We start from the raw sequence: 15022 nt of genomic DNA, 5'->3' as shown, positions 1-15022 counted from the left end.
CACCTATCTGATATAGTCTAGATAAGCATCTGATGTTTAGTAAGAGCTTTTCATTATCTGTATCGTTGTGCCGAATTTTACTTGTCAATTTTCTGTTACGGTAGCGTTGGAAAGCAAAAGAATTGCATGACAACCCGGTGAAGTGATTGTTACACGTCCCCCGGGTTAACATGCAATTACTGTGCCCCCGAAGAGACAGTCACATATTTTACCTTACAACCTATTTATATGACTACGAACAGCAAAGTAAACTAATTCCCGAGAAAACATAGAGAATTCTTTTAACTACTGTAAAGTTTTTGAAGTGATGGCGAAAAATTGGTCTGTAGGTGGCATTCGTTAACTTTCAAAGAAACGTTTATAATAAAGACGATCCTAGTTAACATGTTGCCTGTTTTTAGTACTGTAAATGCCCTGCTTTATAGGGGGTCCATAAGGGCTATACAATTGTCCCAGTTTGGTTAGTGCCTCGACGGCACGTCTTGTTCATTCTGCGTTCAATTAGGAAAGTACGTGTTGCTTTCGACGTGCGGCATGGATACAGGCTTCGCCTATGTCATTTTACAAAATTTCCGCTACCGCAACGACGTCGCCCGCTAGATCTGTCTGTACCGATGCATATGAGGTGTCCGCATCGGTCCTATCGTTCACTCGACGTACAGATATTCGCATACAATGGCGTTGGCACAGCGTATGATAGTTCCGCATCGACCATCGATCATGTCATCAAATTCGACAATTGAAGGTAGCGTCCAGTCGTCGGACGCAGGATACCCCTCAACGTCGTATCCGAACAAGTATGCCTGTCGTGAAAAGAGCGGATCTTTAAAATGATTGTCTTCTGCTAGCAATAACTAACTAAGGTGACGGAAACCTACAACGTTTTCAGTTACTCATTTAGCCTTTAAGGTACGAACGTTTGGCGCCGTACATTTTTCGAAATAATAATTCGAGAATAAATTCTCTTTACTGTCTATCACATCGATCTTAGGTTCTATTGAAATCTTAATAGCACAGTTTGCTCTATTATGAAACATTCACTAAAACGAGACACTTTGCTAAAGTATGACTTAATAGGATAATGAACGCATAATACCACAACGTTAGCAAAAAGTGAATCTCCAAAGCTTAGTATATAATAGTGCACGTTTCAGACGAAATAGGTGCGCTAGATTAATTTTTTGTTAAAGATTTTGGGGAGGTCGTTGTCACCGGTGTGGACCTGAGTGCCCCCCATACGAAAATCTCGAGAAAACAGTCTGGTAATTTTTTAGGCGCTGCGTAGTAGCAAATGTTTTTTTTCTGTGTTACGTCGACAGAGTTTAGACACTACTACTAATAAAAATGACAAGAAAACCGACAAAGTGGTAGTTTTCGAAAATGCTCAAATTTCTTTATCTTTACCACTCCGCTTCTAATACTGTTCGGGCGTTGCAGTATACCACATATTCATATGGTAAAAAAAGCATCTGAATAGCTTGGCCGGTTTGATGCAGGTTCCAACGATGCAGTAGTAGACATTGAAACGTTTCATGAAATCCGAACAGATTTTGTTCGTTCGTTCGTTTTCGTGACATGATCGAGTAAATTGGATTGATTTGGATTGGTAGATTGTCCTAATGAAGGGTTTAAAAATATAGGTGCTAATCGAAGGGTATAGGTTTAAAAATAAACGTATTAATCGCCTAATTATCAAACAACTCGATAACCAATTGTATTGTTTTATGCAGGTCGCAAGCATAGCTTACCTGCGTCGTACTGTTTTCAGGAGATCAAATGTTATAGGGAAAAGGCGCACAATGGCCAGCATTCTAAGAGATCGGTACTTGTTCTGTTTTCTCTTGATTAGGAATCTACCGTTTTGTTGGCATAGATAGCTCAGACGAAAATAACCTCTGGGAAGCGATCACCTGGCAGACATTGTACGGAGCCAAAGGCTGGCAATGCGTTTTAATTAAATCCAGAGCCTTATGCATCCATCCGGATAGATAGATAGATGGATGGAGCAAGCGAACATCAAATCGTTGAGCAGTGAATCCACCTATCAATACTCAGCTTCTATCTGCCACCTAAAGGGTATCTTTTTTAAAATTTCCATCATTCCTGGTAGATACCTAATAACGTCATTTACCTAAAGTGGCTTGTTGCGCCGCCTCAGGACAATCGGTGGGAATGAATTTCATCCACAATGACCAGTCACTCTATATAGAAGTACTCTGTTTTGTTTGTCTGTTGTGTAAGATAAACACCTGAAATATTCGTTTTCCTTCTTTTGTACCTCTTATTTCGAATTTTGATATAACCAAATTGGCACTAACCCGAACGCCAGGCCAAGAATAAACTGCGAGATGCTTTGTAGACACCTTGTAAAATTGAAGAGAAACAATTTTTGTTTTGTTTTGTATGACAAGTTACTAGCTTATTTTCACGAAATCCACATGTTCTTTCTCGATAGCCATCTCTACGTTAAAAAAAAAAAAGCAAGTTCCTCGTAAAAAAAGTAGATCCGCAGTACAAACTTTAGCGAGCTGAAAATATCCTTTCTGTAATGACACACCCGTCTTACAATTAATGTGTACCGAAAACGTGTATGTATTCGTATGATAATTCCTATTATGTAAACACTCCTTTTAGAGCCTTAGGCTTTCCAAGCACGAGTTTTTTCATCGGCTATGTAGAGGCAATCTATATTAAAGGTCTGTGCTGACAGACACGTCATCATCATCGTCGCCGTTTTCGGCAAAGGCCTTTGCAACAACGACGGCATTTCGCCGAGTGGGCGGGTGTCTGTCGGGTCCATAGGTTTCAAAACAACGACAGCGACATAATGGCCATACACACCCTTCCTCAGTCTCTTTCCTTAGCAATCACAACAGATAAACACCCCATAAACAGCTCGTTAACACTCTTTCTATAATATTTCGTTGCGCTCGTTCAGAACAGGTATGCTTGTGGGCTTGCTTGCGTCTGGCTGTCATCAACAGAGACGGCTATGCCGCGATTTCGATTGAACAGCAGCTTCGAACCTACACATTGCCTGTGATAATCAAATATGGTCGATTTTCAAATCGCTATATGTGGTAGGTCACCTCTTTCTGTCTTCGGGGCATTTTTCCTTTTCCTTTTCTATTTATTTCTATTATCGACCCTACGGTTGCTGTCGCCGCCGCGTTGATGGCTATGTGATGCACTGCTGATCGCAACGGGGGCTCGTCCATTGGGCGCGCGCTCGCGTGGCCGACCGGCCGGCACGTTTATCTGGTCTGGTTTGCGCCGCCTTCCTTTTGTTCAACTGTATGTAAGTGGTAGCATCAGATACCCGTTTTTCACACTGCTTGAGACGTTGTACTGGAGTCGATGTGCATAAACGTGCGTGTTTGTGACGTCTACGTATGTGTAACCGTATTTTTTATTTCGTACTCGCCTTTTTTCTTTTCGCCTACCGTGACGATACAGAGGTACCGCAGAAATAAGGAAGGATGGCCACAGTCGCACAAAGACAGATAATCAAATGTTGCTCACTGACATTTCGCCACCTAAAATGGCGGACAGCTAAACCGCTTACATTCTCATACTACCAGCGGCCCGGCTTTTCTGTCTCTTGTAGAGAAAGCAAGCAAGCGAAACAGATACACACACATACGTACTGCCGCCGACGTAAGGCCATGGTATTAAGCATTTGTTTTGTGCCGCTTAAGGATAGCGATGAACAGCCCAAGTGAGTGAACTAGTATTCGTGGTAATGACCGACCGACGAAGATATTCTGTTTAGCGAAAAGGAAGCCAGTCGTTCCAGCGACTGACTGCTCAGCGTGAAAGCCGTTGCTTGGGGCTGACGTTGGCATCAACTGCTGTATCGCATCATATCATCTCTGACTGAGTCTTTGGACTTCGAGTCGGCTGAGTGCCACATATTGCTTATTGTATGGAAAAAGTAAGTTAGCTAGAACGTAATAGGAGAAGAACTCGCGTCTCGACCATAGACCACTCAACGAGATCACGCACTAAAAGTGATCGACGTCATTGGCCATGATGATGCCATTTTCGTCGTTGCTCCAATTCCCGCTTGTCGACCGCTCCGCCGACGAGAGCGACTCCATCGGCGGCTGTTAATTTTTGAATGGTGGTAAGTTTCTGACAAGTCGAAGAAAGATTGACTGCCTTCAGCGGCCTACTATAAGTAACGCATGTGTACAAACGTGTGCCTTATTTTCTTCAAGGATCTTTGTTTTCTCCTTTCTTTTTACGTAGCCTTGCTGTGGTGCACACACGCGTACGACGTTGCGGCTAGCGCGAAGGCACCAGCCGGATGGGGGTGAGACGACAGCGATAGTAACGTGCGCACTCACACTTACCTACGTATATACATACACGCAGACATACATAGGAATGATTGTCCGCCGCCGTCCCTGCTGACTCTGAAGGCACCCAACGGATCCCATCAATGTAACAGCACCGCCACTAACCAGGTAATCAATTCTCTCCCAGTGCGAACTCTCGGATAAACGGTGAACGTCGTAGCCACTTGCTGGGGTTGCTGCTGCGTCGCCCGACTGCAGCTCTGTTTGAAGAGCCGACGAAGTATAAAAACAAGCAATAAACTAAAACAGGAAACGGAACAACTGCCGGCGGAACGCGCAGAGGCCGCGATAGCAATGTTTGAGGCATTTGTGTGTGCGTGTGTGTGTCTGTGTATTTCTGCTGAGTTATTCGCCCCAGGAGCAACGACAGAACAACGAACAGGTACCAAGCAAAAATCGATGACGAGCACGCCACTGGCAGCGACAACCAAATCAATAATAATAACTACTACGAAAATAACAAATAACGTAACTCACACCCTTCTTTTCCGCCATCGTAGCAAGCGGGGCTTTGGGGGGAACTGAGACATGAGACGACAACGAGAACAACAACAACAGAGATACAGTTGTCTCTGACAAGTTCTGCGCGGAGGTCTTAGACATTGTTGTGTAATTATGAGCAAGTTACTAAGGTTGTTATGTTGTCAGCGAGACTGCCGGTACATGAATGACTTGCTGTCGTACGCCGTGATTTCTGTATTTGGTCAGGGAGCTACCTGTTCCATGCACGACAACGGAGTCCACGTTAACAAACACTGACAAAGAAGCGTTGACGAACAAATTTTCAGTTTCTATGATGATTCTATGAGAATGTTCTGGCGCAGGAAAAAGTTTTCGCCTAAATCTCTCGCCGCACAACACTAGACCTGAACGGGGCTCTTCTCCTTACCTGCTACCCCTGCAATCACAAGGGAGGAGGGATTAAGACGTAATTACGATCAGCATATCTATATAATATATTGAACTATAACAAAAGCAGATAAAACAGAGAGAAAACATTCGGCCGAAGATCTACACTCCAAACCGTTTTGATGATCGAAACACGTTCTCTTTCGCCAGTAGCAACGAGATCAGGCATTTTCAAAAGGTAGGAGCAATCTGACATTAAAGTGGATTTGTTCGCACGTCTGACTGAATATATTGAGAGTTTTTGTATGAACATGCTTATATGAATGAATCTCAGACAAAAGAAGATCATGACGCGATACGCTGTCATGTTAGCTCTGAAATACATCGTTTATATAGCAGAGCGGAGTCCTGTAGAAGGTGAAGTGGACAACGAGGAGACACGAAGAGTTTGCAATTACATAATTTCGATCAGTATTTAGAGATTATTGATTACGTAATCGAAAGATAGATAATTATAGTTGTTTCTTTTCTAAATTAATTATTTAGGTGTTGCTAGATGCGATCGCGGTCGGTGAGACGCAAACGATCGGACTAGTTTTACTGATAGACCTGCCAAGACAGCTTAGCGACAGATGATCAGCTAACGTGACACGCGTAGTGAAGCCGGCAAAGCCTACTTCGAATTGTTCTCGACGTCGTGGTCGTGCACCGATAACGAACGAGTAACTTTCCTAGAAACGTTTTATCAGATTCTCAACGTCGTAAGCATTGGCAGAACGTAGAGACGTCGATCTTCGCCTATCAATGAAGAACTTGCATTTATGTACGTTACGTAATACGTAATTTGCTTTGTATACGCACAAAAATTGTGTTCCGGGCTCGAAAGACTTATAACATAAACCGTCTAAAAAGTAAGAACAGTCTAGGTTATCCGTTGTCGTTCCATCTGCTATGAATCAGTAGCATTTTACTAGTGAAGCAACGCTTGACAACAGTACTAGACATAAAATTTCTACCTCTCTTAGGGTTACTGATTAAGCGAAAAGTTCTGGCATTGTAGATCGTTGTATACGGACAGATAAATAATCGTTTGTTGCAAGTGATTGGGCTAATGTTACATCTGATATATTTCGTCACCGTTGGTGACCTGCTCACCATCGCAGGATACGCAGAGGTTAAAAACAATCTCATCCTTACTATCTATTAAAGAGAACGCGTTTTTCTGCTTGTGCGTTAGCCCCCGGGGGCTCAGGCGCTTCTTGCTTTTCGTCGATCATTCCCATCAATGAAATTAGCTACGTAGTTTATTGTCGTCAATGTGGAAATTGTCAGATATTTAATTAGTCTTTTTGCAACGGGCCGAGAATTCTGGACACGGCGCTAATAAATGTCTTACGTTGAGGCTACAAATTCCATAATCAATTTAGATTTATTGGGTAAATAAACGAAGCACAATTTATCTTATTAGCGAATAATTACTGTTGCCGCTTAAACGGCGGGATGATATGATTGTCTGAGTATCAGGCCTGTCAGGTCCTTTTCTGATAAAATGAGATCTTCGTAATGATTCGTTCTGGAGAAATTATGTTTAGCCGGCTAGTTAAACAAGTACATTTTTAATTTCTTCATTTTTCGTCTGCTTTTCCTACGTAAAGTAGTCTCCTTAACATGATATAATGGCGTGCTATAGACAGTACTGAATTAGCTCTAAGCAATACATTAACGTGTGAGGCTGGTACCGTTCTGCGCGGTAATTGTCAACAATGTAATTTTTGTTTTATGAGACGAAATCAAATTACAGTAATTGATGCTGATACAAAAGCATTACGGACATTTCAAAACTGATGGATTAGTACAATTCAAAGCTGAATCGAATCGATCGTTGTTCGAAGACCTCTATTTTTCTAGGTTAGCTTCGGGCGTCTGTTGTGATGGCTGCGGCATCGAAAATGGACTTCCAAAAAATCCATGTACTCGCGTGCCTCTTCATTTCACATGGTAGCATAATTCCGCACAAGTACACTCATCGTTTTCAGAGTCCTCTTCCGCACTCTGTCTCGTCTTCCCCTATGTGTCGACCTTTACCGTTAAAAAAATACGCGCTCTTGTAGGAACCATCACTATGAGTGTGTTGGTGAGCCCTCGGTCGTCGTCTGCATTCATTCCATGCCAGCACGAGAATAGGCGCTCGAGAGCTTCCGATGTCCCGATTGGTCGACCACAAAACATCCACTTTAGCGGTTTCTTTCTTGTCCAAGGCGGACAAAGAAGGGACGATGTGCAGCAGTCGATAAAGCAGGCGCCAATAGCAACACCAGCAGAAGCAGTAGCTTTTGGCCATTACTCAAAAAGCGACAACTCGCTAGGCCTTCCTGTGAAGGCCTTCGCTGTTGATTCTAGCCTGGAAGAGCGGCAGGCCAAAATTGAAGAATTGGAGGAAGGCGGGAATAGGACAAATTGCACATGCTCGTACTCGTGCTAGCTCCACTAAGTGCTGCTCCACAGTCGGCAGTCAGATAGACCTCCGCTGGTTGGTAATGTTCGAATTGCCGAATGGCACAGGACACGCCTTCTCGGCAATTTCCCCATCTCTCTTCTTCTCGTTGCACTCAAAAGCGAAACGGCGTTCTGCATCAGGTCGTTGACGGTCGGTCGATTGGTCGCCTGCCCGTGTGTAACTTGCGAGTCGAAAGGTCGCTGAATGTGTCGGGTGCGCACCCTGCTCCTTCGTATCTCACATAACTCAAGTTAATTGGTAATTGCTCAGATTCGCGCGGGTGGCGAGCGTCGCCACAAAAACAGACCGCGTTGCAGCTACGACCGCAAGCAATATTGTACTGTGGGGAATGTTGTCAGCAACCAGAAGTTCTTGAAATGACTCTATTAGTTGGAATATGTGTATACACACACACCGATATAGAGACATTCACGCACAAAGTCTACAAACCCAGCGTCTATTGACATCTGCATGCGTCTCCCGGAGTCGTCCATTGAATAGATCCGCGACTGCTGCGCATTATTACCCCACTTCTGGAGCACACGCGCCCTTGACGAAGGAAAACTCTAATAATAATAATGATAATTGGGAGAGAGAAAAAGCAAACAGCCTACCACTTAACTTGTTATAGCCCTGTGTCCTAGCATCGCGCATGAAGGTCAGAGAGCTATCCGCATTTTCCCAGCTAGCGACCCCCTAGCAGCTAGTAGTGTTGTTTGTGGGGTCGTTGAAGGTTGATGTATAGGATTAAGAGAAAACATAACAACAGCGTCTCTCGTATGTAAGACTTAAGACTAAAGCCTATCGAGAAGGACTCTTTGATTCAATGGTTTTACCTCTCCTGTTCCTGCAACCGCTGCCGGTGGCATCACCCATTCAGAGCCATTATCCTATTATGCGATTATGATGATTACACACCCGGCCAGCACTAACGCGAGTTTAGCGGTTCTCTATCGTCAGCCGCGAAGGCTCCAAGGCTACCGCAACAAAACAGGAGCGATCAAAGGGCCCTAGCGCAGAAACAGCCTCCACGGTAGCTTCTATCGCTGGTGCTATTATATCGCGCGCGTCGTTGTCGTAGAAATAGCAGCAGCAGCAGCAGCAGTAGCAGCAGCAGCAGCAGCAGCAGCAGTAGCAGCAGCAGGGTGTGATTACAGCTTGTCTTCACAACCCCTCCCCACAGATCTTTCCTGTGTCGTGGCGTTAAACGAGTTCCTCGGTGGCCCCGGGAAGAGCAGCTAGCCACTGCCACTATTCGTAGCTGCCCCACCGCTTTACGTCGTTCAGGTTTACGATCGCTGTGCAGCAAAGCTACGGGCAGACGGCAATAAGCGTCGAAGGCCCTATCAAGCAAACGTGTCAGTTAGTTGTCTGTCGATCGAACGAAATCCACCCCCTTATTAGAGCAGCCCATTTGGGTCAGGTAAATCGTACACGGCTGAATAATTCGTGTTCGTAGTGATAGCAGCAATAAAAGCTTCAGTACAATATGTGGTTCTGTATTTGTAACGTTGTTGCAAGCTACAGTCCCGTTAATTGTCTACTATGTTCAGGGTTGCATAGTTGTTGAGTTTCTACTGTGTTACAACTTATTATTACGTTATTAAGCCGAAGCATCTAGGGTTGCAAAGCTCGTTTAACGTTATAATAGGATCATAAAAATATAATGACATGAATATATACGTATATTTCATAGGAAAATCATCCGAAGAGGGTCACAGCGGAAGTCTCGAAACGTCACTATCTTCTATACGACTGCTACTGGCAAAAACGTCAGTAATCTGCAGCTCTGCTCATATACGATGTATGTATAATAGATAGGAAGTCGTAATCCGCTGTGCGATTGGTCTACGAGTATGCACGGTATGATACAGGTACATGTATGGGTGCTTATAGCGCAGCACGATGCTAACACGCCATCACATCGGATATCACACATCGTTGTTACAATCTGGTACCGCGGCACAATAAATTTCAATTAGATTGCCACGCCTCCCTTTGAATTTTCCCACCTTTTCAGCTTAGCTCCGATTCCCTCTCCAACAGCCAAACACCAGAAGGAGGCGTGGTAGGACTTTGATAGTTGATGCTTCATACAACAATCGACTGAGCAAACCGCGTACAACATATGCGTCTCTACGGCATCGTTCTTTTTCATTGTATATATATATCATCTATACACTGGTACCTCGATAGCAATGCGCATCTGTGAGTTACTCCAACAGTTTGGGTGCTGCCGTAGGCTCGGCTAAACTACAGTATGACCCAACACGGCAGCGAACTTAATAGTCAAATACAACTTATGCACACACGTACATCGAGTGTGCGCACAAGTTGAACCGAGTAGTACGATAGTAGTGCCCTACCGCCCCAGCAGTACGATGGAATGGAGTGGGGTACATCTCCGTCTCCGACGCTGCTAGTGAACGCTGGCTGAACAACAACGGCGAGCATGGATAACGTTCGCGATTCGTTTGTAGCGGTGCTGTCGCTGCGGCAGTGCCGCTGATGCGTGGAAGATCGATGGCGAATCGCAAAACCGAAACGGCAATGAGCGGCGTCGCGAACGGCGTTTGTTGCTGCTGACGCCACGAGACTACTAACGCCCTGATCAAATCAGACCGTTCGTGTGGTCCTACTCCAATAGCACACGGCCATTACTATCGGCTCGCGATCAATATGTCTTACAACGGATAGGTTAAGTTATAAGTACGATAAGCCGAAGAATAGAGTTAACGAATAAGAAAGAACGTCTTTCTGCGAACGTTACGGAGCCGTAGAGTTGCGATGGGGACAGGCTTAATGGTGGAGTCGCTGAAAACACAATAGTTCCGCGTATCTTTCGTTGTGCGCAAACTCAAGCATGTTGAATTGCTGATAATAACCGTCAATAAACGTTAAATATCTTATAATACGAAGAACGCAACACTATTTTCTGTTCTATACTATATATAGTTTATGAAATGTTCTACTGTAGTCAAGGCTTCAACAACCACACGAATAGAGAAAATCAGTCTTTGTTCAGCTAACTTACTCTAGCTATCTAGGTATTACCGAGTTGTTATAATGACAGGTACGCTTTTACGTGTCTAGCTATTGCATGTAGGTGTATCTGTATACCACAACGCCCTTGTTGTTGACTATTTTCTATGATATGAAAGTATAATGGAAATTAGATAATAAGAACAAGTTATATATATATATATATATACGTACGATTGTTAATTTTGCCGATAAGAATAGGAAACTTTAAAGGGCTATTCAGTTAAATATCACCTTAATAATATAATACTTCGTTCTAAAAAGTCATTTGTTGTAGACTGATAGGTTTTTTTTTTATTTAATCGGCCCAATTCAGTTTCTGCCGGATGGTCCGAACACATTTATGCTACTGATTTTTTCCAGCCCATTTTTCGAATTCGATCGTCGGGGTGGCTCTTGGCTCAGTCAGCGATTTTTTTTTTAAATATTCTCGATCATGTAGAAACGCTCGCCCTTCAGGCCTTTATTTAGTTTGAGGAATACGAAACATCGCAAAGGATTAAGGCCAGCGATTACGCAGAGTGAGGCAGCGCATAGATCTGTGTTTTTTTTTTTTTTTGAAAAAACCATTTCGTAAGTGGTCAAACGTGGACTGTCGTGATCGAAGATTCAGAACTTGTTGTGCTACTGTTCTAGTCTCTTACGTCGGCCAGATTTCCGCAATCTTATGATAACTTGTTTAGTTTACCCCTCATGATGAACAACTTCTGACTGCCAAACGAATCGTGAGAGGCACTTTGTTCCTCGTCCATCCTGTTATCGCTGTCAGAGACCCCCTAGGCTGAGAAACGTTCTTGAAGAACCCTTGTCCATCTTCAGAACGTCTGAATCACCTGTTTGTTTGAACTTTACTCGGTATCTGTTTTCCAAAGGCATTCCGCAGCACGCATCTGAAGCATATTTCACAAAGGCTTTATGCTCCATCTGGAAAAAATCACAGAACGCTCAATACTGATTCAACTTTACCGGAAAACTGGAAGTAAAATTATAACATTTTGAGATTTAGCCTATATGGGAGAGCTATGGCCTATTGTCAAGAGCAAACATGGACCATAAGTGATGACCGAGTGTGGGACAACTCAAGCAATCTATTCCATTTCAAATATCTTCAGTGAGTGTATGAAATTAGCATTTAAAATTGACAAATTTCTATACTATGTCAGAAGGTACTGCAATGCTGATGCACGACAGTTGAGGCATACCACCCTATCTCATATAGACCGTATGGCCGATGAAAACTCAGTGTACCACATACGATGTGATGAAGCCCAGCTACTGAAAAATAAGTGACTGTGTGTGAGTTAGTGCTGTTCACCCCTCTTCAGGCTTCGTTGGTCGTCGCCTATGTGTTAAAGGAGTTCAGGATCGATCTACGCCATTTCCTCTCTTATGTGCTGATAAAGACCACATAAGCAAACAGAGGGAATAGTTTAAATCGGCGTTTCGTAGCTTCTACAAATAGCGGTCTATCGCTTAGAAGGTGCGCGTATCTCTTCAATGATGAGCGATGCAGTCCCATGGCACGTTTTAGGAACGCAGATTGGATTCAATCGGGTTTTTCTAATTGCGCCGACGAAAAGTGTTCCCACACTACCTGGATTCTGTGGGAAGCTACTCGATTCATCTTTACTTCGACCAGGACCAGTGCCGTTCGTAAGCAAAGTTTGGAAAGGGTTTGTATACTTACCGTCGCTCGTTGTACTTTGTCCAGCAAAGGCTCGGCCTTGCGTAGGTGAAATTATAGCTAGGTACTTGGAGCTGGTTGGTCCGTTTACATTGGATGGATGCTGCAAATGGATAAATAAAGGACCTAAATTTTCCGATGGCATACGCAACTGGCAACAACATGATGCAAAGCTGAGATATTTTTCATTGGCTGCATATTATATACAGAGGTCGTTTAAAGCTTCATATAGTAGGTCCATTATAAATATAATGGTATGAACTATGATATATACTTCAAATTATGCATGCGAATTGCGTGTGGAGAGTACTGAAAGCTTCGCATGGGGCGCTGATAGCAAGCCCCATATAGTGCTGGAAACCTGCTTCCTTGCCCCCTGTGGTTGACTGTCAAAAAAAACGGCATCTATTACACATTAGCAATCCGTCGCCTTTCACTAAGGGCAAAAGGCTGCTGAAAGAACACAGAAGAGGATTGATTTTACTATAGCTAGGGATCGTCTGGCAGCGGCCGCTTTCCAAAAGCCGTTTGTTAAACGTTGACAACAACATCTACCTAAAATACCGTGCTCCATCCGATATTTCGAACTCGTCGAGAACCGTTCTGAATCCTTTTTGCACCTATGGCTAATTGCTAGGTAAGTCTGCATCTTTTAGCTGCTGAATCCTCATCGAACGCGGAGGAAACATCCATACGTGAAGCACTGTCAGCTTTTGACATTTGAAAAAAATGCAAAGTTATACTGGTGTCGAAGATGCTGTGTGACCCGACACAGCCACCTCTGAAGCTTGAAGCGAAGTCCGAATCGAACAAGGCAATGAAAGTGAGGTCTTGAGGTACGATAACAGAGCTTTGCAACGTATATAACACTTGACCATCCGCCAACTACCAAAATAACAAAAACAAATGTAGCAAACGAAAATAGTCATGACTGCGTCGTTGGCAAACTCAGCAATAGTTTACGTTTGCTTGATACATTCAAGACGAGATGTTTTACACTAAGCTGTTTGAGCCTAGATAATTAAAATTTGTAATTTAGGCATATTGGATAAACAGAGGAACAAAATTAGGTTTGAAATTTATCGAACTCGTACTGCCAGCCACACGACCGCTTGTTCCAACCAAATGTTTACCGTCGACGCGTCATCGTCTGCACGTCTTCGGAGGTTAATTTTACCGATTTTTTTTATTTCATAGCTACTTTAGGATCAAGCTAACTGCGAAGTGGTAGCTTGAGCTAAAAATATTGTTTTTGCTAAGTTCTAGTCAACTTTCTCAATCTTCGTAGTTGAAGAAGTATGAACAATACGTATTTGTTTAGTTCTCTAATAAACAGATTCAGGTTTATGACAGCCTATATCGATCACAACATTTTTCACCGTGTTTGAACAGTTATCTTCTGCTGCACTTCTATGGCGGTATCTAGAAACGCTCCTATTTTTTGTACTGCAGACGGACGTCATAGATCCAAAGGTTTTTTGGATGACGGCTAGGTTTGGCTCGAACGGATGTATACAAATTGTGACATCCGTTCGAGCTATGGTTACGGACGTTTCCCGGCCGAAAATGCATCCACGGCATGAATTTCGAGCGCAGGTCGCAGATATATTGACATACAGTTTTTGAAGTGGGTAAAACCAAAGCGAGCTATTAATACCAGCCCAACCTATTAATAGTGACTGATACTAAGAATCTCATGATATGCGTTCTAAACGTCTGGACGAATAGATAGGTCGTGAATGAATAATAAGAACGTCGTCTATGCGAGAAAATTGAAGTCGTAACATGTTCCAGATCGGGTTCCAGAGGCCAGAATCGGGTACTCTCTATGTCTGAGTTGCAGTGAAGTACCGTTCGTATGAGGCACGTCTTCTTCTCTACGTTACAGATTTTTACGTTTCTATAATCTAATTTATTGATTTTCTGTTCTTTCGAATTCATTTTTTATACTCACCAGTGCAATAGTTCCGTGCCGATGTTAGCGTTCGTTAAATTGATCTTTGATACTGGAGAACAATGCAGTGTGCAAGATATGTTGAAACACATTTTAGTATAATATCGTTCGTACTGTGCAGGCCTGCTCGTATGTCTGCACCCATTTCGGCTCCATCTTTCTGACAGACCGCGTCTCCTCTCTCCCCCTCACATTCGCCCTGACCACGTCCGCGCCTTTAACCGCTTATCATCGTACGAAAACACATCACTGTAGCCTCGTCAGATTTCTCCAGTCTTCTTCAATTTGCTTAAATTGAAGCAAAAACAAAAACGAGCAGCAGAAAAAAAAAATCAACGAACATACGAGAAACGCGGCGCGAAAACGAGACGCCGCTAGCAAGAGGATCAGGAACCGCTAGCGTCGACCTGCTGCTGCTGCTGCTGCTGCTACGCTCCATTTCTTCGTCTCGGCAGCGTCATTAAAGGCGTGCAGGTCATATTGGATCTGATCGGTGAACAGAACGAAGCTGAAGACGCCAGCGGTGGCGCGCTCGAGACCCGCAGTGGCAGCTAAGACGGACGGCGAGGACGCTGACCATGACACACCGGAATCGTAATGAGCTAAAGAGAAATAAGTTCGTCACTGCTAATTCA

The 15022-nt window shown here is 43.6% G+C and overlaps 2 long non-coding RNA genes across 6 annotated transcripts; one reads left to right on the top strand and one right to left on the bottom strand.

The window, feature by feature from the left end:
* The first annotated feature begins 664 nt into the window (after positions 1-664).
* On the top strand, positions 665-10628 carry LOC147756555 (uncharacterized). Of its 5 annotated transcripts, XR_015323997.1 has the most exons (7): positions 665-909; positions 1850-2076; positions 3608-4126; positions 4252-5448; positions 5757-6033; positions 9404-9511; positions 9728-10628. It is a non-coding gene; the product is annotated as an uncharacterized LOC147756555 (long non-coding RNA). The 5 variants fall into 5 exon arrangements; XR_015323995.1 differs by having other exon boundaries at positions 666-909; positions 9404-10628; XR_015323994.1 differs by lacking the exons at positions 9404-9511; positions 9728-10628 and having other exon boundaries at positions 5757-6674.
* Positions 10629-11091: 463 nt separating this feature from the next.
* Positions 11092-14971, bottom strand: LOC111247820 (uncharacterized). Its single transcript, XR_002672273.2, has 3 exons — positions 14388-14971; positions 12437-12536; positions 11092-11673 (listed from the first exon to the last, which is right to left on the bottom strand). It is a non-coding gene; the product is annotated as an uncharacterized LOC111247820 (long non-coding RNA).
* Positions 14972-15022: the final 51 nt, after the last annotated feature.

This window comes from Varroa destructor, unplaced genomic scaffold (assembly GCF_002443255.2).
Source record: "Varroa destructor unplaced genomic scaffold, Vdes_3.0 BEIS01000003.1, whole genome shotgun sequence".
NCBI lineage: Eukaryota > Metazoa > Arthropoda > Arachnida > Mesostigmata > Varroidae > Varroa > Varroa destructor.
Note: the sequence above shows the minus strand (reverse complement) of the source record. Positions and strands in the feature narration are given on the sequence as shown.